This window comes from Oncorhynchus keta, chromosome 21, assembly GCF_023373465.1.
Source record: "Oncorhynchus keta strain PuntledgeMale-10-30-2019 chromosome 21, Oket_V2, whole genome shotgun sequence".
Taxonomy (NCBI): domain Eukaryota; kingdom Metazoa; phylum Chordata; class Actinopteri; order Salmoniformes; family Salmonidae; genus Oncorhynchus; species Oncorhynchus keta.
The window spans coordinates 30,030,093-30,056,215 of NC_068441.1; the positions used below are offsets into that span (position 1 = coordinate 30,030,093).

Consider the following 26,123-nt stretch of genomic DNA (forward strand, 5'->3'; position numbering starts at 1 on the left):
GAGCGTCGCTGCACAACTTTCTCATGTCTCTCCAGAGATGTTCGATCAGGTTCAAGTTCGGACTTTGGCCGGGACCCTCAAAGACATTCAGAGACTTGTCGCGAAGCCCCTCCTGCCTTATCTTGGCTGTGTGCTTATGGTTGTTATCCTGTTGGTAGGTAAGCCTTCGCAGAGTTTTTTTGGTACCCTTGCCCAGATCTGTGCCTCAACACAATCCTGTCTCAGAGATCTACGGACAATTCCTTCGACCTCATGGCTTGGTTTTTGCTCTGACATGCACTGTCAACTGTTTGACCTTATATAGACAGGTGTGTGCCTTTCCAAATTATGTCCGATCAATGAAATTTACCACAGGTGGACTCCAATCAAGTTGTAGAAACATCGCAAGGATGATCAATGGAAACAGAATGCACCTGAGCTACATTTCGAGTCTCATAGCAAAGGCTCTGAATAAAATGTATGTTTTGCTTTGTCATTATGCGGTATTGTGTGTAGATAAATGAATAAATGTTTTAATTTAATCAATTTTAGAACAAGGCTGTAACGTAACAAAATGTTTAAAAATGAATACTTTCCGTATGCACTGTATGTGTAGAGAGAAGGATAGAGAAAGAGAGAGGGAGGGCAAACCTCAATCTGAATCTGTGTGGAGTCAGCCAGGGCAGCAGGTCTGAACCTGAAGAACATATAACCTGTTCCCTAGTTTTAAAGCACATAGGGAAGTATCAAGGAGGTTCTTGTGTGGTCCACAAAGCGGTATCTTTGGCCCTATACATACAGTACATATATTTGTTCTAACCAGTACTGTACATTTAAACTGTAACGTTGCGAGACGGCTAATAGTGCTTTGCTGATGCGGCATTCGGTGCGGCTGGGACTTCATTACCAGAGGAACTGACTGGACTTGTGATTTATTACCCCTCCGATACAGCAAACCTAATTAATGGAAACACAATGTACATGCCAGACATGGAGGTATGACATAGTTTCAAGTCTCAGTCTATCGTGAAATTAATTTGACTCACTATGACATATATATCTCCAAATTCCCGCAGTATGCCATAATCTGTGTGGCTATCTCTGGGGAACTGCATCTTAATTTCATGGGTATCATGCTCATTTGCATTTGGGAGTGTGTGAGTGAGTGGAGTGGAGGGGGGGACTAAGTGAGAAGAAAAGGAAGATGAAGAAAAATGCCCCGTGTCTAATCCTGGGCTCCTTGTTTTAACGGGATGCTATTTAAACACCAATACTCAATATGCAGATTTTTATAACACTAATGCGAAGAAATGTTTGTGTGTTATCATCGCCACCCAGAGCCAAGAGTTTATACAGTAGATGAATCTGTCTCTGGCAATGCAATTATACTGGAACACTGTACTGTAAAGACACTATGGTCTCTTGTGTTGTGTTAAGAGACACATTAAACTGAGTTTAAACTCCTGAAAGCATGCCCGATATAAGCAATGATGTATTTTCTTATAATAAAATAATATACAGAGCATTCTGAAAGTATTCATACCCCTTGACTTATTCCATATGTTGTTGTGTTACAGCCTTAATTCATAATGGATTAAATCAACAAAAAATCTCACCATCTACACACATTTTTGCAAGTTTGTTGAAAATGAAATATATTCAGACCCCTGAGTCAATACTTGTCAGAATCATCTTTGGCAGCAAAGCAGAATCTTTCTGGGTAAGTCCATTATTCTTTTAAAAAATTCTGTTGTTGATCATTGCTAGACAATCATTTAAGTCTTTCCATATATTTTCAAGCAGATTTAAGTCAAAACTGTAACTCGGCCACTCAGGAACATTCACTGTCTTCTTGGTAAGCAGCTTCGGTGTAGATTTGGCCTTGCGTTTTATTTAGGTTATTATCCTGCTGAAAGGTGAATTAATCCCAGTGTCAGGTTTTCTAGGATTTTGCCTGTGCTTAGCACCATTCCATGTATTTTTTTATCTTGAAAAACTCCCCAGTCCTTAACGATTACAAGCATACCCATAACATGATGTAGCCACCACTATGCTTGAAAATATGGAGAGTTTTACTCAGTAATTTGCTCCAAACATAACATTTTGTATTCAGAACAAAAAGTAATTTTTTGCAGTATTACTTTAGTCCATTGTTGCAAACAGGATGCATGTACAGGCTTCCTTCTTTTCACTCTGTCATTTAGGTTAGTATTGTGGAGTAACTTCAATGTTGTTGATCCAGTTTTCTCCTATCACAACCATTAAACTCATAACTGTTTTAAAGTCACCATTGACTGTCACGGTTGTCGTCTGGAGATAGAGAGGAGGACCAAGATGCGGCGTGGTAAGTGTTCGTCATTTTAATGGGAAAACTGAACACTACAAAACAACAACCGTGACACTAATGCACAATCATGCTGACACAAACACTACACATAGACAATCACCCACAACCAACAATGACAAAACAGGCTACCTAAATATGGTTCCCAATCAGAGACAATGACTAACACCTGCCTCTGATTGAGAACCATATCAGGCCAGACACAGAAACAGACAAACTAGACATACAACATAGAATGCCCACTCAGATCACACCCTGACCAAACAAAACATATAAACATACAAAGCAAACTATGGTCAGGGTGTGACATTGACCTCGTCCTCTCCGGCAACTGAGTTAGGAAGGACACCTGTATCTTTGTAGTTACTGGGTTATTAAAACACCATCCAAAGTGCAATTAATAACTTCACCATGCTCAAAGGGAAATATTCAATTTACCCATCTTCTATGCGAGGCATTGGAAAACACCCTGGTATTTGTGGTTGAATCTGTGTTTCAAATTCACTGCTCGACTGAGGGACCTTACAGATAATCAATCGTATGTGTGATGTACAGAGATGAGATAGTCATTCAAAAATCATGTTAAACACTATTCTGCACCTTATTATTTGACTTGGTAAGCACATTTTTCAAGACATTTCAGCTTTTCATTTTTAAATAATTTAGAACATTTAGAAAAGCACAATTCCCCTTTGACATTATGGGGTATTGTAAAATGTGTAGGCCTGTGAATACTTTCTGAAGTCACTGTATCTATACATACAGTACCAGTCAAAAGTTTGGACACACCTACTCATTGAAGGGTTTTTATTTATTTGGACTATTATCCAAAGTTTTAACTGGTATACAAAATGTTTTGCTCAGAAAACATTGCGGCCAAATAAAATCCTGTTCAGCCCCAGGCCACTTATTGGGGACCCCTAATATACTGTATATTGTACTTATATAGCAAATGTTCTCTCTTTCATATTAATTTCACCAATATTCCACGTTTCCAGAGCGTCTCATTTATGCACAGGTTCATTTAGAAAAATCTCAAAAGCTCACATAGAGCGGAGTGTCGATCACGAAACCTTGTTTAAAAAGTCATACGATTTCTAACAAGGAAGTCGTTGTCTTCTCTCAAATCAGCTCGTTCTTTCTCATTAATGAATTTAGCACCATCAAGCAGAAAACCTGAGAAGACGTTTCTGTGACAAGCTAGGCAGGCTTTCCTTCCTGGGGCTCAGTGGCATCACTGGCATGTGCTGTGATGTGTCTTTGATGCAGCTCAAATGTAAACATCAGTTTGGTCTCCAGGGAGCCTGGTGTGCTGGTCTAACTTCCCCAGGAATTATCATCCTCCGCTTACTCAGTCTCCTTTTGTGTTTTTCTGTTTAAAAGGACATGTATTATTCAGAAGAATTTCTTAGGAAAATTATTGAATGCGCTACTGGAATTTGAGTTCAAAACATATGTTGAGGCTCAGCTAGCGGCTGGCCTGCCAAGATGCAGATCTTTGTGAAGACGTTGACAGAAAAAAACATCACCCTTGAGGTTGAGCCCAGCGATGCTATTGAAAATGTCAAGGCCAAGATCCAGGATAAGGAAGGTATTCATCCTAATCAGCAGGGTCTGAACTTCACTGGCAAATAGCTTGAAGATGGTCGCACCTTGTCACACTACAACATCCAGAAAGAGTCCACCTTGCATTTTGTGCTGTGTCTGCGTGGAGGCATCATCGAGCCATCAGCTAGACCAGAAGGACAACTGCGACAAAACGATCTGCCGCAAGTTCTACGCTCACCTCCATTCTCATGCTGTCAACTGCTGCAAGAAGATGTGAGGACATGCCATCAACCTGGGCCCCAAGAAGAAGCTGAATTAAACAGTTCGCTTGATGCTTCTGTGGGACACATGCAGAACTGTCAAAAAATGTGAAGTACAAAATATAACTTAATTTGGAATGGAATGAGATACAACAGGAAGATAGGCATATGGGTGAGGATATAAAAGTTAGTGGTCATGAAACTGTCAATGCAGTGTGTTGGCTAGAATGTATAGGACTCATTGTGCCAAATATTTGAAGGCAATATGGCAGAAATGAAGAAACACCAAAGCTCAACAATACAACAGTAAATATGTCGCCCCCCATGAATGATGCAGCGCGTCATTTACAGTCTGGGCAAATACCTTATATTATAACCAATCATAAGATCTGATATTTACACTGATTGTTTGGAAAACACAAATAAAAACATCTCTCAATGATGACAGATAGCTTTTATTAAACCATTTAAAATGTAATATTCTCCCCCAGAAATGAGCCCAATAACATATTGATGCTATTTTAGCTATAAGAATGATCACCTGTCTGATGCAGCATGGTGTCTACATGGCTGAAGCATGGTCACCGGTATGATGCAGCATGGCGTCTACATGGCTGAAGCATGGTCACCTGTATGATGCAGCATGGCGGCTACATGGCTGAAGCATGGTCACCTGTATGATGCAACATGGCGGCTACATGGCTGAAGCATGGTCACCTGTATGATGCAACATGGCGGCTACATGGCTGAAGCATGGTCCCCTGTATGATGCAACATGGCGGCTACATGGCTGAAGCATGGTCACCTGTATGATGCAGCATGGCGGCTACATGGCTGAAGCATGGTCACCTGTATGATGCAACATGGCGGCTACATGGCTGAAGCATGGTCACCTGTATGATGCAGCATGGCGGCTACATGGCTGAAGCATGGTCACCTGTATGATGCAACATGGCGGCTACATGACTGAAGCATGGTCACCTGTATGATGCAGCATGGCGGCTACATGACTGAAGCATGGTCACCTGTATGATGCAGCATGGCGGCTACATGGCTGAAGCATGGTCACCTGTATGAGGCAGCATGGTGTCACAATCATCGTAAGAAGCAGACCAAAGCGCAGCGTGGTGTGAATGCATCATTTAATAGATGACAAAAAACACAAAGTAAACTGTACAAAAACAATAAACAAATAACGACCGTGAAGCTGTCATAAGAACTGTGCTGACACAAGCAGCTAACATAGACAATCACCCACAAACAAACAGTGCAACCCAGGCTACCTAAGTATGATTCTCAATCAGAGACAACTAATGACACCTGCCTCTGATTGAGAACCATACTAGGCCGAAACATAGAAATCCCAATATCATAGAAAAACAAACATTCACTGCCCGCCCCAACTCACGCCCTGACCATACTAAATAATGACAAAACAAAGGAAATAAAGGTCAGAACGTGACACATAGTGGCTACATGGCTGAAGAACGATCACCTATCTAATGTAGCCTGGTGGCTACATGGCTGAAGAACGATCACCTATCTAATGCAGCCTGGTGGCTACATGGCTGAAGAACGATCACCTATCTAATGCAAGCCTGGTGGCTACATGGCTGAAGAACGATCACCTATCTAATGCAGCCTGGTGGCTACATGGCTGAAGAACGATCACCTATCTAATGCAGCCTTGTGGCTACATGGCTGAAGAACGATCACCTATCTAATGCAGCCTTGTGGCTACATGGCTGAAGAATGATCACCTATCTAATGCAGCCTTGTGGCTACATGGCTGAAGAATGATCACCTATCTAATGCAGCCTGGTGGCTACATGGCTGAAGAACGATCACCTATCTAATGCAGCCTTGTGGCTACATGGCTGAAGAATGATCACCTATCTAATGCAGCCTTGTGGCTACATGGCTGAAGAATGATCACCTATCTAATGCAGCCTTGTGGCTACATGGCTGAAGAATGATCACCTATCTAATGCAGCCTTGTGGCTACATGGCTGAAGAACGATCACCTATCTAATGCAGCCTGGTGGCTACATGGCTGAAGCATGAGGTTGCTCCTCTGCATTGTTTACCACAATAGGGTAATCATTAGCAAGATCACATACTCTAAATATGTTGTTGCTTGTTTAATGTCCTAAAAAACATTCCACTAATGAAATCATGTATTCTTTACATGGCTCCCGAGTGGCACAGTGGTCTAAGGCACTGCATCTCAGTGCTAGAGGTGTCACTACAGACCCTGGTTCGATTCCAGGCTGTATCACAACCAGCTGTGATTGGGTGTCCGATAGCGTAGCGTTGTCCTAGTTGGGATAGGCCGTCATTGTAAATAAGAATTTTTTTTAACTGACTTGCCTAGTTAAAGTAAGGTAAAAAATAAATATAGTGTTTAGAAATACAGTTTAGGCCTAACTGTGTGAATATAGAGCATAAAGAAGTCAAATTCAGATATCATGTCATTTTCACCACTGTCCACTGAGTTTTTAAAACTACGGCACCCGACATGGTTCAAAGTGCTAATAAATCAGCACAATATACTTTTTTGTTTTTTCTAATTGCCTGGGTGTTGGAGAATTGAGATCATGCATACTGTGCTAATTACGACACAAAAAAGAGGGAAGGAGAGCAATGTACAATACAGCGTACTTAACAAACGAGTAATTTATGTTATGTACATGGGGGCCGCTATCTTTATTCACCTCCGCTATTGCGCAAGAATTGGAGTTGAGAAATAAACCATACAACACTGAAAAGCATTATATAGCATTATTACAATATTTATTTTGTATTTAACCAACAAGTGATTTGTGCAAATAATGTTCATGTCTTGACAAGCAAGCAGCTCCATAGTGTAGGTCTAAGTAAACCTTTTGTTGCTAATAATGACGTAGCTGTCTCTGATGGAAAAAGACTGAAAGCAGGTGGAGGACACTGAATGTGCATGCTGATGTTCAATTGATGGGTTCCCGCCTTCACTGAGAACGGTCTGGTGCGAGTATCCAGGATGTAGCCTAGTCTAATTAGGCAGGGCTCACTCCAGGCATGGCTTTGACATTATTGCCTCTGCTTGGAAACCGAATGCTAGTTAATAACAAGTGTGAAGCGTCAGATGGCAGAAAGATTTTGAAGGATTAAATACAAATATCTTCTGTTTTGGAGTTTGAAAATGTACTGGCACAAGCGGGCCATATGAAAGCTTGATTAACTGGCCTGGTGAGCTTGGCAGATGTTGCCAAGGCCTGTGGGCACCCCTGAATGTTGAGCCCTGCAGTCTCTTTAGCTAATCCACTCCCTGTACTCTATGTCATGTGCCAAAGAAAAAACGCCACCTGCTGGAGAAGACAGATTTTGGGCCCAGATATCCCCCTCGCTTCACCTCTTACTCTCTGGTGTGATTCGCAAAGTTCAGTTAATTACCATAGCTCCCGCCTTGGGCCAATCAGTGTAATTTTGGCGAGATGCATCATTTACCCAAGTTAGGTCAAAATCAGGCCAGTGCTGTCTGAGATAACATACGTATGAACGGCATACAGTACTATATCAAGTGGTATAAGAATAAAATAAGTCTGTCTTGAAGGGATACTCACATTTCAAATAAGTCTAACGTTTACTACAATAACCTCTACTTCATAAACCCTAATGCAATCCAAAGATGCTACGCTTTACTCAATGACAAAAAGCATGCATTCAGACAATAAATTATATTAGAGGCATGTCTCGAAAGAAGACGTTTCACTTGCTCAAAGTTTCCATTTTGTTACCGAAGTTCAAAAGTAACTAAAGATACAAGTAGACCTGAGGTGATAGGAGTGAGAGGAGGACACCCTCCCTTTAATACAAAGACTCAGGAGAGACTGAATCCAAGATGTGTCTCTGCCTGCCTTCAGTCATCAGAATGAGTTAAAGGCTTATTTCTTACCCTATTTGAAAATCTGCCAAACATTCCCTGGTTCATCCCTGTACCCCCCCCCCCTCCCCCTGCAGCCTCACTGAGCAGAGCAGGACTCCAACCATCTCTGTCTCTCTGTTTCATTGGCATGACATAACAACGTACATATTGCCAAAACGTATTGAAACATATTGCCAAAGCTCTCTCGCTCCCTCTCTACAGTGCCTCTTCTTTTCTTTTCTTTCTTTCTTTCTCTTGCAGGCACGCATGCACACACACAACACACAAACAACCCTACTTTTCTAACGTCAATAGACAGGTTGACCACTGCGTTCGAGAAAATCTTACCATCTACACCTATGATGCTGATCCTAAACTCATTACCATGACTGGCCTGCATCTAGGTGGTCCTTCTGTAGCTCAGTTGGTAGAGCATGGCGCTTGTAACGCCAGGGTAGTGGGTTCGATTCCCAGGACCACCCATACGTAGAATGTATGCACACATGACTGTAAGTCGCTTTGGATAAAAGCGTCTGCTAAATGGCATATATATACATACACACACACACACATACATATATATATATATCTATCATGCTGATCCTATACCGGAAGGTTGCAAGATTGAATCCCTGAGCTGAACAAGGCAGTTAACCCACTGTTCCTAGGCCGTCATTGAAAATAAGAATTTGTTCTTAACTAACTTGCCTAGTTAAAAAGACTGGCCTGTACATAGATAGAACCGTATAGGGTTCTTCGATTTGTCCCCATAGGGCAGGAGTTTTCAACTCGTATCCTATGAGGTCCGGAGCCTGCTGGTTTTCTGTTCTACCTGATAAGTAATTGCACCCACCTGGTGTCTCAGGTCTAAATTAGTCCCTTGTTAGAGGGGGAACAATGAAAAAATGCAGTGGAACTGGCTTCGAGGTCCATAGTTGAGTTTGAGTGTCATAGGGGAACCCTTTTTGTAAAGGGTTCTACCTAGAACCGTCTATGTAGGGTTCTACCTAGAACTGTCTATGTAGGGTTCTTCATAGAACCCCTGTATATTGTTCTCCCTAGAACCTTCTACCAAGAATAATTTTATAATCTAAAGGTTCTTCATAGAACCCTCTATGAAGGGATCTACCGAGAACCATTTTATCTTTGGAGGGTTCTTCCTAGAATCGTCTATGAACGGTTCTACGAGCCTTATTAACCTTTAAAATGTAATGATTTATGACAATAATTTCAAAAATAATTTAAGGCCTTTCTTTGAGAGCCTAGTTAAAAGTTTATAGGCCACATTAGAACAATGTATGTTGTTATTTATTTAATCAAATAATCAATGCCTTCACAATGTATTCATACCCCTTGACTTTGTCCACATTTTGTGGTGTTACAGCCTGAAATCAAAATTGATTCAATAGATTTTTGTTCTCACCAATCTACACACAATACCCCATAATGAAAAAGTGATGTGTGTGGCGGCAGGGTAGCCTAGTGGTTAGAGTGTTGGACTAGTAACTGGAAGGTTACAAGTTCAAATCCCTGAGCTGACAAGGTACAAATCTGTCATTCTGCCCCTGAACAGTTAACCTGTTGTTCTTAGGCTGTCATTGAAAACAAGAATTTGTTCTTAACTGACTTGACTTGTTAAATAAAAAAATTGTGCAAAATTTGCCCAATATTCTTCAAGCTCTGTCAAATTCCTTGTTGATCATTGCTAGACACCCATTTTCAGGTTGTTTATCATTGCTAGACAACCATTTCCAGGTCTTGCCATAGATTTTCAAGTAGATTTAAGTAAAAACTGTAACTAGGCCACTCATGAACATTCACTGTCTTCTTGGTAAGCAGCTTCAATGTAGATTTGGCCTTGTATTGAAGTGTCTGGTGGAAAGTAGACTGAAACAGGTTTTCCTCTCGAATTTTGTCTGTGCTTAGCTCCATTCCATTTATTTTTTATCCTGAAAAACTCCCCAGTCCTTAACGATTACTAGCATACCCATAACATGATGCAGCCACCACCATGCTTGAAAATATGGAGAATGGTACTGAGTAATGTGTTGTATTGGATTTGCCCAAACATAACGCTTTATATTCAGGACAAAAAGTGAATTGCTCTGCCACATTTTTTGCAGTATTACTTTAGTGCCTTGTTGCAAACAGGATACATGTTTTGGAATATTTGTGTTATGAATAGGCTTCCTTCTTTTCCCTCTGTCAATTAGGTTAGTATTGTGGAGTTGAACCTTTCTTGGAGTATGCGGCATTATTAGTTATTGTTTATGGCCCTCTCATAATAAATAATTACTTTTGTGATTACATCAGTGGCGGTCAGTGCTGTTTATGATTAGGGAGGATGATTCTTTTTTAAATTTGCATGGCCTTATTTCTTTTACAGCATGTTGGATGACTGTCATTCATATTCCTTTCACCCAGTTAAATGTAACATTGATAAGTTTAGGCTACTACATGATACTCAAATTTTCACTATGCCCATCATGAGGTTGCAACACCCTTGCCTATTAATGACATTTTACAATGTAGGTGCACACAGGTCGAGAGAAAAATTTGAGATGACAGACAGTGACACATGGACAGACAGTGACACATTCAATACCGCCTTTCACACACTTGCCTGCATCTAGCTTATCTAGGGTGTAATCATTAGTCCAACAGTTGCAAACAAGAATTTCTATTGGACAAATTCAGGTATTTTTTTATCCCTGTTCTGTTTGCTTCCATTTAAGAAACGTTTTTCAACCGAATCGGAGGAAAGACTACACCCTTGATCATAGCAGCCACGTTGTATTCATTCTACTCTCTATGCACTCTCCTCCTCTCATGTTTTCTCTTCGTTTGTGGACTTCAATGAACACCACATCAGCTGTATGTGACCAGGCGAAAAGAAAACTTTCCAAGCCAAACCATTTCATAACCGCTACACACAGCCTACATCGTTGTCCCCATATTAGCTAAAATAGCATAGCTAATAGAACTGATGCTTAAGTAAACCCGCTACATTCATGCAGTAAAGTTACAGTGTGCAACACCCTTGCCTATTACACTGGCGCGCCCAGGTGGCAATAAATGAATACAACCAAAAGCTTACATTGACTTGGAAGTGTTGTGTTGGATAGTCATAGTGACATTTTTATGACGAAATCTCTCTCTCTCTCTTGCTTCTCTTTCATTTTTGAAGAAATTAATTTGTTGAAAACTATTGTCTTTCTCTCTCTTTGAGTCAACTACTCACCTCATTTCATGCACTGCAGTGCTAACTAGCTGTAGCTTATGCTTTCAGTACTATATTCATTCTCTGATCCTTTGATTGGGTGGACAACATGTCAGTTAATGCTGCAAGAGTTCTGATAGGTTGGAGGACTACTTCTGGAGGATGTCATAATTGCTGTGTAAGTCTATGGAAGGGGGTGAGAACCAAGAGCCTCCTATGTTTAGTCTTGAAGTCAATGTACCAAGACGAGGATGGAAACTAGTGCTGTTGAGGCTACTGTAGACCTTCATTGCAAAACAGTGTTTTAATAAATTATTTGAAAACGTGAAAATATTTTGAATAGTTTTATCTAAAAAGGATAACTTTTTCATGTTTTACCATTTTATTTTTATGAAATTCCCTGAGGAGGATGGTTCTCCCCTTCCTCCTCTGAGGAGCCTCCACTGGATTACATTTAGATACAATTTAACTGGTTATTTAGGCTTGCCATAAAGAAGGGGTTGAATATTTACTGACTCAAAACATTTCAGCTTTTCATTTAATTCATTTGTATACATTTAAAAAAAAAAAATCCGTTTTTACATTATGGAGTATTGCGTCTAGGCCAGTGACAAAACATCTCAATTAAATCAGTTTAAAACCAGGCTGCAACACAACAAAATGTGGAACAAATAAAGGGGTCTGAGTACTTTCCGAATACAAAGTATAAGCAAAAACACAGATATTGAAACAATTCTGAAAATCACCCTGCAATAGAGCATGCTGGGAATTATGATATATGGCTGTATGTAGAACCATTCTTGCCTTACAAAGAACTTTTCTTGCCTTGAATAAAAAATGGTTCTTCCAAAAATGGTTCTTAGGATGTTAAAGGTTCTAGGTAGAACCCTTCGCCTTACAAAAAACCCTTGTCTTCCAAAAAGGGTTATTCATATCAAATCGGTTCTTGGTAGAACCCTATCAGTGTATTCATTACCATGACTGGCCTACCTCTATAATGCAGATCCTATACTCATTACCATGACTAGTATACCTCTATCATGCTGATCCTATACTCATTACCATGACTAGTATACCTCTATCATGCTGATTCTATACTCATTACCATGACTAGTATACCTCTATCATGCTGATCCTATACTCATTACCATGACTAGTATACCTCTATCATACTGATTCTATACTCATTACCATGACTGGTCTACCTCTATCATACTGATTCTATACTCATCACCATGACTGGTGGTTATGGTGATTGCTGTTTTTTTGGTCATGTCTTGGAGGTATGGCAACGCAAGACTAGTCACTTGTGTCCTAACTGGAGTCAGAGCTGTCAGTGCTGTACCTCTGGAAGGGCTGTTGATGTCACTGGGCTCTAGGCTGGCTGCTGCGTCAGAGGCTCTCTAAAGGCAGAGACAACCTGCTGTGCACGTAGCCACATGTGAAATGCCAACGATAGGCCAGGCCACCACAGATAGCCCTGATAAAGTACTGATCGGAACCCCATGCTGCGAAAGCCACTCTGATGTGAAGTTCAGGCCCGATCGGAGTGTCGACCAGCTTGGTCTTTAGCCCTCCCAATGCCCTGTGGCCGTGGTACAGTGTATGTGTCCCAAATGGCACCCTATTCCATTTGGTCACACTTCAATAAATGCATTTAACGTGCATTATTACTTGTAGAGGCACAGGTTCTAACCTTATAACATACTGTAGGTCTAAGAAGGTCTAAGAATATATACTGTTTCTTCATATCTTTATACTTTAGGTCATTTCATCAGGTCATTTTTCAACAGACTTAAAATGGCTGAGAAAACTCTCAGAATAATGATGAGTCATGAATTGAATTAATAAAACTTTATTGACCCCCAGAGGGTCAAATGGATTTGTCGCCAGGAATATATCACAGACACTACTACAGACTCTACAAAGGTGTCATACATGTTTTTGACAAGTATTATCATGCATTGTGACTGCATCTATAGCATTTTACGCATTGTCCTTTAGTGAACAATATGTCTGTCTATCCTTTAAATAATGAACTGGAAGTGTCCGCTGAGAGGACTGTAATTTACACCCATGAATTAGTGTAGTCCTGCTGCCATAAAGATGACGTACCACCTGTAAATACCTTCTGCATGTGCAATGTAATGTGAATTGACATTCGATTGGGTCAGTACAATAAAGGTGTTCTTTAACTGTCTGGCACAAATGTTACATTAACTTTGGCTTTACAGCCTTTAGCTTTGACTGATTGCATTTGGGTCGTTCCACCAATTCGGTGCCTTTTGAGAAGTGTAACTTGGTCAAAAGAAACTTTACATTTCACAAAATGTCATAATTCTGTCATAAAGAGCACATGTTCAACTTCATAAAAACATTTTTTTTCCATCTCAAGGGGTTAAATAAAAAAAGGACTATGTTAAGTGCCTATTATGTGCCAAATAAAGTAACAGGGTTGATCGTAACAGGGTTCGGGTACAGCACTTTGTGACATCGGCAGATGTAAAAAGGGCTTTATAAATACATTTGATTGATTGATTGATTGACCGTAACAGGGCTGAAGATTTCTTCTTAATTAATCTCTTAAATGTAATGGAAAAATTTAGATTTCCGCCTAAATAGACATACCCAAAAGTAACTGCTATTCATATGTAATTACTTATAAGCCCTTAACCAACAATGCAGTTCAAGAAATAGAGTCAATAAATTACATTAAATATGAATTCAAGCTTACCTTGTAAGATGATGGTGATCTATAACGGTAGGTCACAGGCAGACAAATAAGATATCCTCATTATCTGCAGAGTCCCGGCTTTTGGTGTGTATCAACATATTCCGTGTTTATTTTGTTTATGCTTCACAACACTAAACAGAACGTAGGTAGCAGCCATCTTGAAATGAGGTCATTGGCTCGGCCTGCAGTTAGGAGTGATTTTGCATACATATGGTAGTAAGTCATATCATAGATTTGAAGGCACCCATCAATATCCAAGATACTCCACTTTCCACAGACACCATGCTTTTTTAGATAGGGGCTAACGTTCTCATACCAGACTGAATTGAATAAAATAAATCTAATAGAGTCCCCAAATAGCGTTTCACACCTGTTAGGGTGGCACAACTCCATCCATCCACTGGTACATAATTTACCATTGATCAGGTCATATGGGCTTTGTCCCAAATTGCACCTTATTACCTACATAGTGCACTACTTTTGACCAGTCCAGTGCCCATAGAGTTCTGATCAAAAGTAGTGCACTATATAGGTAATAGGGTTCCATTTAGGATGCATCTTGGTGTGGCAGCCATCTTGTTAAAACATTCATTGAGACACTGACACAATCAGTGGCAAACCACAGAATGAAAGTCTATGGGCTTACTGTAGCCTTTCTATCGGGAGCTGTGTCAGAGATCAGGTTAACAGGCTACAGCCTTAACGGTCTACCTAGTAGCAGCTCTGTCTCTCTTTCCCTGTTCGATGTATGAATATTTTGTTAGCATTAATAGAATAGATTTTCGTAGTGTGCCCTGGCAGGTTGGGAAGGTGGATTAGCCACAGTGGAGGCCTGCCTCCAGAGTTAATGAGGCTGAAAATAAGACTGACTCCCCCTGTAACCTCCCTTGAAACTCCCTTGAGGACGAGACATCGCTGGTGGGGGGATGTGTGTAGGAAGGGATAAGAGGGGGTTGTGTTGGTCGATGTCTATGTGTTTCAGTGTACTGTAGCGTGTGTGTGTGTGTGTGTGTGTGTGTGTGTGTGTGTGTGTGTGTGTGTGTGTGTGTGTGTGTGTGTGTGTGTGTGTGTGTGTGTGTGTGTGTGTGTGTGTGTGTGTTTGCGTGTGTGCGTGTGTGCGTGCGTGCGTGCGTGCGTGCGTGCGTGTGTACACATAGGTAAATAATTGACATGGCGGTGCATCAGTGCCTCACAGCGAGAGGGAGAAAAACTATCGGCTGCAATGATCCAGCTCAATGCTTTCTTCCTTCCCTGGATCTACTGTATAATATACTAAGTATTTGTCCCAAATGGCACCCTATTCCCTAGGGTCTGATCAAAAGTAGTGCTCTATGTAGGGAATAGGGTGTTATTTAGGACACAGCCTATATACAGCCCATGAAGGCTGTATATAGGACAGCAATACAGAGTGCTACACTACAAACAGTTTTAACATACAGTGTAGTAATTACTCTCCTCTTTCTCACCATTTCCCCATCTCATCCAGGCTAGAATAATACACTGTAACCCCTGTTGGGAATGTCTGGAATACAGTTTACGTCTGCTGAAACACTTAATCAGCGGCGTACATCCACAGCCAGACATGATATTGGCCGATTGTTTAAAAGTTGCTGTGAATTTTTTTTCTTTAACAGCATTTGCGTTTTGTCTGGGAAAATGACCATCAAATTGAGGTATATAAGGTGCAGAGGATAATTCATATGGTGAGGTGGTGAAGAGGTGAAGTGGTGAAGAGGTGAAGTGGCAAAGCGGTGAGGCGGTGAAGAGGTGAAGAGATGAGGTGGTGAGGTTGTCTTATTTTCTTAAGGTTCCTGAGATGCTAGAAGAGGACAAAGAGTACTAGTATATTTCTCTGGGTTAACTCAAGTGTAGGCCTACTCACAATTGTATGTGTACTTGAGGGCAATCCACTCACTCCACGCTTGAAGTGAAAGGAGCTGATAGCTCACCCCCACCACAACAACAACCCTCTCTATCTGCACTGCACTCTAACTTAACCTTGCGGCAGGAAAAAAGAAAACAATGACTGACCGCAGATGCTTTTACAATCATTATCAGATGAGGTGAAAAAAGTCAATAATTGATAGCTATAAATGTGCATGTTGTCTGGGTCAGGGGGCAGCCTGACTGCAGTGCCACAGCTGTAAACTGTTTGTTATTGACTGCTAACAGCTATTAAGGCTCGCCAAAACCATCAGGCAAGGGCAACAAAAATAAGGCTGTGTTCTCCATCTCCTACGTTATGGCCAATGACGGAGTCGCACTATAAATACGACTGTAAATCCAACATATTAATTGTAGGTACCCTTGAAGGCGAATCTACCATAGTGGATACATTAAACATGTTTGTCATTACTTTATGAATGCTGTGTGTGTGACTCATTGTATTTAATATGAGGAATCCATATCTAGAGTGCATTGGAAGACACTACAGTATGGCTGTGTAATTGGGATGATACTTTTGTCCTACAGAACAACATTTTAAAATGTGGGTTCTTTGGAAATGTGGGTTGTTGGAGTATTCTAATTCAGCTCCCTGTATATTCATGAGCATAAAAAAGCCACTAGGCCATCATTGAAAATAAGAATTTGTTCTTAACTGACTTGTGTAGTTGAATAAAAAAAATATGGCTGACAGGTCAAACACAAAATCTATAGATCAGTATTGACTTGACTGGAACCAATTACTCAACCAAACAGCAAAATGACCTTTCCAAAAAAAGATTGAATAACATCTCATGGAACGGCGGGAGCACACAGACACACACATTTTTATTATTTTGTTTTGTTTGTACATCATTGTATGACTCTTTATTGAACAGCGTACAAATGCTGCTCCACCCCTCCCCACAACGCTAACTGTTATGAGGAGTGCTGAGGACAGCCGGGTTATTGGGTAACCTCAATAGTAAGCTGCCACAGGGCTTTTTTCATTGTTTGTGTGACCGCACACAAAAGGAGCTAATTAACCATTCAGTTGTGGGACATATATAGGCTGCGGTGACAGTTATGTACTGTTCTGTGTCACGCACATCACATGTATATGCATGAATGTCTGGCGTGAGGACATCTGGGACGTGTTAGCTAGCTTGGGCAAAGGAAGAGCTCTCAGGGGAGAACTATTTATCTGTGGAGGGTTAACAAGCTCTGTGACTCAGACCGCCCTCCACTGTTTGCCGAGGCACATGGATGATGACACAAACTCCAATGATCATTTAGCCATGCCAGACTTTCCATGGAAGCAAGGGGTTCTGGGAAATAAGTTTTGATAAGTCATATTTAACCTTTGAGATTGGAGGCCATCGTTTACTGACGCACGCAGATACAACTTCCTTATTTTGGTTTCCTGAATCCCTTCTGACACCAAAATCAGCTCATCAAATACAGTCTGCTTGTATTTCCTTGCCTGCCTAACCCTAATGAGTCAGTGTGTAGTGTCATATACTGTAACATAAACAAGGGGGATCTACTTATCACAGTTTATCACGGTGCAACTTAATCTTCAGAGAGGACACTATGTAGATGTTAAACCAACCGAATGCAGGGAATGCCCCAGTGGAGAGCCCAGGTGAAGCGGTGCAGAAATCCCATTATGTCAACCTTTCCTCTGCAGTCTGTCCACTTGGCACATGAATATCATTGGAAAAGTGCATCAATCCCAATCATTAGACCAATCTGTCAGGTCCAGCCGGTGACATTGTGTATGGCTGCCTGGCGACTGATTATCCAATCTGATTCTAACTACATATTGCCCTAATCCTTAAAATGGTTGAGGTTTAGCCTTTTAATGCTCCTAAGCATGTGGTTCATTTGGGTTAGGGGTTTGGGGGGATTCCATGGCAGGATTTTTAAGCATCACAAAGCACCCATATGCATCCTACTCTCTACAATTCAAATTAATATTATGGACATGATCTTGCGCTAGAGATTAGCAGTTCACGGATTAGCATATTGTTTCTATAGTTGCATGGCGTTACACAGACTAACACACAGGCTTTACCAGACCAGGTTCAAATACTATTTAAAATCATTTAAAATACTGTAGCTGACCTTGCCTGGCTTAATGGACCAATAGAAAAGTCTCAAAACTGCCATCCCCACCATCTGGCACTCAGGCAGGCTAGGGCAAATGCTATTTGAACCCAGGTCTGGGCTTTACAGTCCACTGGTATATTACAGGAAAAACAGTTGAGTCATGATCTAGATACTGTTCTTAAAGGTAGATTTGATATGACATAGAAGCAGAAAGTAAACAGCATAGTGGGTCAATTTCCTCAACAACTAAGAGCGTTGAAGCGCAAGCCTCAATTTGTACGTTGTTTTGGTCCCATGGCTCACACTCTGTAAGAGCGTGAAGGGAACCTGTGCACATGCACAGATACTGTGTGTGACTGTGAGAGCAAAGTGTTGCATCTTGAGCATCTCAATATCTGAGGTGATGCTTGTGTCAACATAATTTCACTGAGTCTACTTTTTAACAACTACCCTAAACATGATGCTTGTTGCCTAGAGACTGCATTTATCCTGAAGCTAAACGTACAGTGTAGTTAACCTGAGCCCATTATACACCACCGGTCAAAAGTTTTAGAACACCCAGCCATGGAAGGGTTTTTCCTTATTTTTCCTATTTTCTACATTGTATAATAATAGTGAAGACATCAAAACTATGAAATAACACATATGGAATCATGTAGTAACCAAAAAAGTGTTAAACAAATCAAAATATATTTGAGATTTGTTATTCTTCAAATTGCCATCCTTTGCGGTGATGACAGCTTTGCACACTCTTGGCATTCTCTCTAACCAGCTTCATGAGGTCATCACCCGGAATGCATTTAAATTAAGAGGTGTGCCTTCTTAAAAGTACATTTGTGGAATTTCTTTCCTTCTTAATGTGTTTCAGCCAATCAGTTGTGTAGGTAGGGGGGTATACTGAACATAGCTCTATTTGGTAAAAGCCCAAGTCCATATTATCGCAAAAACAGCACAAATGAGCAAAGAGAAACAACATGTAATCATTACTTTAAGACATGAAGGACAGTCAATATGGAACATTTCAAGAACTTTGAAAGTTTCTTCAAGTGTAGTCGCAAAAACCATCAAGCGCTATGATGAAACTGGCTCTCATGAGGACCACCACAGGAAAGGAAGACCCAGAGTTACCTCTGCTGCAGAGGATACGTTCATTAGAAATTGAAATTGCAGCCCAAATAATAGCTTCACAGAATTCAACTAACAGACACATCTCAGCATCAAATGTTCAGAAGAGACCGTATGGATCAGATCTTCATGGCCGAATTGCTGCAAAGAAACCACGACTAAAGGACACCAATAAGAAGATAAGACTTTCTTGGACCAAGAACCATGATCAATGGACATTAGACCGGTGGAAATGTATCCATTGGTTTTGTTCCAACCGCCGTGTCTTTGCGAGATGCGATGTGGGTGAATGGACGATCTCTGCATGTGTATTTCCCACCATAAAGCATGGAGGAGGAGGTGTTATGGTGTGGGGGTGCTTGCTGGTGACGCTGTCTGTGATTTATTTCGAAATCAAGGCACACTTAACCAGCATGGCTACCACAGGATGATACATCATCCCATCTGGCATGACCTTAGTGGGACTATCATTTGTTTTCCAACAGGACAATGACCCAACACACCTCCAGACTGTGTAAGGGCTATTTGACCAAGAAGGAGGGTGATGGAGTGCTGCATCAGATGACCTGGCCTCCACAATTCCCTGACCTCAACCAAATTGCGATGGTTTGGGATGAGTTGGACCGCAGAGTGAAGGAAGATCAGCCAACAAGTTCTCAGCATATGTGGGAACTCCTTCAAGACTGTTGGAAAAGCATTCTAGGTGAAGCTGGTTGAGAGAATGCCAAGAGTGTGCAAAGCTGTCATCAAGGAAAAGGGTGGCTATTTGAAGAATCTTAAATATAAAATATATTTTGATTTGTTTCACACTTTTTTGGTAACTACATGATTCCATATGTGTTATTTCATAACTTATTGTACTGTATACATTTGTGCTTAAGATAATCATTTGATTGTACAACTGGGATATAGTAGACCTAAATCATGAATAGTTGACAAAATGTTGACATTATGGTCTATTACTGTACAATCGTTTACCATAAACAGTTTGACATTTTTTGGAGAGGTTCAGAATGAAACGGCATTAATCAGACAATATTTGACAACCGTCGAAAAATGCACCCGGAGGCTAGCAAACTGCACCTGGAGGCTAGCAACCTGCACCCGGAGGCTAGCAACCTGCACCCGGAGGCTAGCAACCTGCACCCGGAGGCTAGCAACCTGCACCCGGAGGCTAGCAACCTGCCTGTGTAATCATGATCAAATAACAAATGCGTATAGCCAAACTCACAAATTTGCATGTTTGGTAAGTAAGCATATTTTTTTGTGTACTGTGATGTTCTGATCAGTGTGTGTGTGTATGCTTGTGTGTATTGGGAAAGAGTGGGGGTCGTTATACTGTATATCCGTCTGTGTCTTAGAAAGTAAGATGGCGTACAAAAAAATGAAATTGTCATTGGCCATGTCCTCTTCTACCATCAAGCTTGATCACTTATCCCCATTGCAGTTATGTTTGAATGTTTCCTCAGAGGCACTGACTACACTATGGGGGATAGAGGCAAAATAATAGTGAAACATTGTTTAACCACTGTGACATTAACATTAGATTAAGATTTGAAAGTTAGGGGAGTTAGTGTCCTTGTCTGTTTTTAAGACTGATCGACAACACTGATTGGGACAACTGTAGTTGTTTCTCATCTTCAGTTGTATCCAACACTGTCTTTTGTGTGTATTCTGTATTTTTCTGTAATGTTTTATGGACACGCTGCTATTTCCCTGTTTAGCCTTCTTGCCTGGTCGCCCTCGCAAAGGAGATTTTTAACCTCAATAGGTTTTACCTGGTTAAATAAAGGTTAAGTAAAAAAATAAAAAAATAAATGACAATATTTATCCTCACATTAGAATTATTACAGTTTCTAAAGGTTAGGAATAATTTAAAAATGTAGTGAGAGTTATTTTCGATGCAGCTTTTCTTTTCAGTATTTGAGTTTACCACAGCCGCACTCCCCTCTCTTAGCCCGCCTCTCCCCCACCCTTGCAACCACAATCTTTTTTCTTTCCTTTTCTTTTTTTGTCTTGCCACAGCAACTCTGAAAGCGGCCCGCTTCAAATCCTATGCAATTTGCTTTTCCCTGAGCAAATATCACTTCCATGCAGCATCGTAATTACAATGCATTTCCATGTAAAGTGGTCCATCCTGGCATCAGTGGGACGTGTCAGTGTGCGTCAGTGATAGGCACCTCATCAAAAAGATAAATGTCACGTTTATTGCGGAGCAGCCGGACCAACTGATCCTGGCCAGTTTAACCATCCATAGACAGGAGCTGGAATCTATACCGGAGGGCAAAGGGGAGTGGGGGTGGTGTGTGTGAATGTGTGTGTTTGCAGGGGGGAAGGGAGGTTAAAGGCAGTGGTGGAAAAAGTACCCAATTGTCAAACTTCAGTAGAAGTTAAGATACATTAATAACAAATAACAAAACAAAACAAATAATAAAACCAATTTTTTAAAACTATAGTAGCAGGAGTGACTTTGAAGAAGTTTGCATGTAATACATGGCCAAATCCTAAATCTGTGTGCACAACTCAGATGTTCTCAATGGGCTTATTACAACAAACGTTGGCCAGCGTACTAATATAAGGTAATCACCCGCACAGTTGATATCAATTGCAACCATCACTGGCCACCGATTTACCATTCCTTAAAGCAGGAGGTTATCTTTTAGTCCATTTTGCTCTCTGGTGGGTAGTATCACTTGAACAAAATGATCCTGCTTTTTTAGTAAACTAAGGGTGATTGATCTGTTTGACAATCATTCCGTGCAACTGAAATAAAGTATTTCCTGGTTTACCACGGCAAATCTACTGTGGCAATTTACCTGACACCTTGTATGAATGGAAAACTGCTGTTGGTGTAGCTTATTCTTATGATTTTTTTCATTTCCAATTTATTTAATCCATTAATTACAACTTGTCTTTAAAAGGAAAGTTGTCTTTGTGGGATCTTAAATTAAGCCAGTTGTCTACAGCAGGCAAATAATCCTGCAGCAACAAGACATTTGAATTATTATGTGGATTACATGCATTCTCAAGCTTTGGTATAATTTCAGCCAGTAGTTTTGAAAGTGGTTCTCACAGGCCAAAACAGGTCCCCGTTATTTCTGTACTATGTCATCCAGTTGTGTACTACATCATTCACTACTTGTGATATGTTACCAATTTTGCAATTGGTGTGATATGTTACAAATCCAATTTGTGCAATATGTTACGAATTTGTTGTGTTTAAGATCCCAGAGTGCATCTTTAATTTACATATTTTTAGGGGTTGATACCATTTTCATGAGGGGAAATCAAGTCTGAAATATCCAAGTGGAAGTCTTTTTACACCAAATACACTTAACTTTTTAAATGTCCTGCATTTAACGAATGTTCTCCTGCAACAGGGTGATCAAATTAAGATCCTTCATCTCTATGGTCATTTCTTATCAAGAAAGCACAAAAAATTGAAATGTTTATTAATCGTAAATTAGGCCTAAAATATCTATATTTTTTATCAAATTAAATAGTAGTCTAATAAAGTTAGTTCAAATAGCACTCATATTATTTTGCCATTTAAAGTGAAACATTTGAATGAAATATAGGCCTACTTCTATATTCTAATTCATCAGTCTTACAGTTTCCGATACTCCTGATAGGTTAATATTTAATTGGGGGCGGGAGTAGAGAACGTAGACACAACTGTCTAGATTCATAATCAGTTGACACAGTAACAGCAAGAGATCAACTGATCGGATAGTTTATTTTTGTGGGTTTTTGGTTGCAATCGAGTTTGTTTTAACACACAGGTGCTATCGAGCCAATGGAATATTTAGCCTAATACTCAACCGTAACTCAAGTCAGGATTTGGCCCAAATTAAAGGACAGGTGATCCTTGCAAGTTCTTAAATTGAATTGCTGCCATACAGTAGTAGCCATTATTACAAGTTTCACAGAACACATAAGCCTACTGTACATAAGGCTGAGCACCAAACTTCTCCCTCAATAAATTGTCGTTGGGCCAGTAACTGAAAGGTTGCTAGATTGAATCCCCGAGCTGACAAGGTAAAAAATCTGCTCTGTCCCTGAACAAGGCAGTTAACCCACTGTTCCTAGGCTGTCAATGTAAATAATAATATGTTCTTAACTGACTTATCCAGTGAAATAAAGGTAAAATAAAAATGATTGCGTTCAAATAATGAGCCTATAAAAATGGTTAATACCCCACCTCCTGAAAAGCTTCTCAGCCTGAGCCTGAAGTATACATTGCCACAGCTACACTTTGTTGAGTCACTTAACACTCCTAAAATGGAACCCAGCCAATACCTGCTGCAAACCCATCTCATTACTGTATCTAATTCCGACAGAACATCAGTTGTCACATCCCGCCGCCCCCTCTTCCCAGGGCCTGTATGTTATTGTAAATCGGAACCACCGTCCCTCCCCTCCTTTCATCCAGGGCCTGTGTATATGTTATTCTAAACCAGTCACCCTCCCTCCATTTCAGGTGTCTCTGTTATTTCCGACGTGTGTCTTAGTCAGGTGTGCATAATTGGCCTGGCATTCATCTCTAAGCTGATTGGGTAGTGGGGCGGTGGGGCGGTGGCGGCAGCTAGTGGCTAAGCTGCGCGGCATGGAGCAGGGAAGGAGAGATAAGGAAGCAGACTGCTCTGATCCATCCACTCACAGGATGCGTTCCAAATGGCACCCAATTCCCTTTATAGTGCACTCTTTTTGACCAAGGCCAATAGGGCTCTGGTCTAAAGTTAGTGCACTATGTAGGGAGTAGGGAGCCAATTGGAACATAGTCTACGGATTACTCATCCTGTTGGAAAATGTAATAAATAGAAGCCTGTTCTGCTTGAGATGGGAAGGAGGCTAGAGGAGGAAAAAAATAAATTAAAAAAATGCTAGCTATTGAAGAGCATCAATCCCTCCATCCCTCCCTCCCTCAATGGATGTATGTCTAGTGTGTTTAGTATTAGACATTGACTGCATGCCAAATTTGTCTACAAGAGGAAGGAATGGCATCTCACTGTGTATGACTGCTGCCTGTCATATTCATTGAAAGGGAGTAATAGGCTGACCTGAGACGGGGTTAGGGATAGGGTATCTTTGCTTTGATGTCTCTGAACGTAACCTTCTCTCCTGTACCTTTTCTCAGGTAGAACACATTAGGAACATAACCACTTGATATCTCCCTGTTTGATAAACTGCCTCATCAAAGTCTCCCCGTGCATCTCTGTATTCAATAATGGATAAGAGGTGGGGGCCCATGTGTGATGGCTCAGCCAATCCCCTCTCAATAATGCATTAAGATCAGCACAGCCACCCTCTCCACTGGGACTGGATTAACATAGAGTCTATTTGATTTCATTGCTGTCTGTGGGGATGATCAAAGTTTACCTACAGCTGCACCGCTGATAGCAAAAGCCCTTTGTACATACCATATTAATAACTGTAAAGTCCCATCCAGCCGAATCAGGAGTGTTGTCTATGTAACAAACTAGACATAGGCCTATTGGGCCAAGACAAGTGCAGCTTGCAGCTGCAGTTTGGTTCATAGAGTTCATCAGTGGGATTCCTGTGTTCTTGCACCCTTATTCTGAACTAATTGGACAAGCATGTTGTTGTTGTTGACGTTTGTCCAGGTACATTGCATTCTCTAGCTATTGTTCTTCTCACCTTGCATTTGACACTATTTCCAGAAGTACATTAGAGCAGTATACGACCATAAGCCCTACACTTTTTGAAGCGTCTACCAAGTGATCCACCCTCAACTTTGAATCCGGCACTGTTGAAAGCTTTAGTGGTGATAACAAATTATTCTGAAGCTAAACTGCGTTAATATATAGTACAATACAGAAGCCTAAGCGCCACCGTCCTCCTGTTGTCTGCGCAAAGCTTCCTTTGAAAATGCTATCATTTCAGGAAAGAGGAGATCCAAGATATTGTCTACTGTCTGGGCACATGGCATATGAGTCCAAGTAGAGAAATGAGAGACAGAGGTAAGCATTTTTGCTCTGTATCTCTCTCTCTCTAACCTAATTCTCTGGCAGCCTCCCAAGCTTTCATCCTGATTTCAGATATCACATTCAAGCAGCACTCTGAATCCAAGTGTGTCCCAGACCTCAGGTCTTTAGTGTTCTCATTCCAACACTTAATTGGGATTCCTTCGTAACAATGGGCCTGACTCTCCTTCCTCTGCCTGGTTTCTCCAAAGTGAATATCTTTGCCAACTTAAAAAACTAAGTCAAGGCCTCCCGGGTGGCACAGTGGTTAAGGGCACCAGCTCTGGGTTCGCGCCCAGGCTCTGTTGTAACCGGCCGTGACCGGGAGGCGACGCACAATTGGCCTAGCGTTCTCCGGGTTAGGGAGGGTTTGGCCAGTAGGGATATCCTTGTCTCATCGTGCACCAGCGACTCCTGTGGCGTGCTGGGCGAAGTGCGTGCTAACCAAGGTTGTCAGGTGCACGGTGTTTCCTCCGACACATTGGTGCAGCTGGCTTCCGGGTTGGATGTGCGCTGTGTTAAGAAGCAGTGCGGCTTGGTTGGGTTGTGTATTGGAGGACGCATTACTTTCAACCTTTGTCTCTCCCAAGCCTGTACGGGAGTTGTAGCAATGAGACAAGATAGTAGCTACTAAACAATTGGATACCACGAAATTGGGGAGAAAAAGGGGGTAAAATGCAACCAAAAAAAATAAGAAAAACAAAGTCAACTCTAATTGCACTCTAGGTGCATCCTAACAATTGGAAATCTGTTATTTTGATAAGTTGTAATAAATTGTAAAAACAACTAAAGAAGGCCATGAATATGGACAGAGTACATCAAAACAACAAGACCCGGGGGCTTCCCGATTGGTGCAGTGCTTGAAGTGTCACTACAGACCCAGGTTCAATGCCAGGCTGTGTCACAGCCAGCCGTGACCGGGAGACCCATGACACAGTGTAAAATTGGCCAAGCATCGTCCGGGTTAGAGAAGGGTTTGTCCGGCCACAT

The 26,123-nt window shown here is 41.1% G+C and overlaps 1 pseudogene; it reads left to right on the forward strand.

Annotated features, from left to right (window-relative positions):
- The first annotated feature begins 3,790 nt into the window (after nucleotides 1-3,790).
- Nucleotides 3,791-4,190, forward strand: LOC118399891 (ubiquitin-60S ribosomal protein L40-like; annotated as a pseudogene).
- The last annotated feature ends 21,933 nt before the right edge of the window (nucleotides 4,191-26,123 follow it).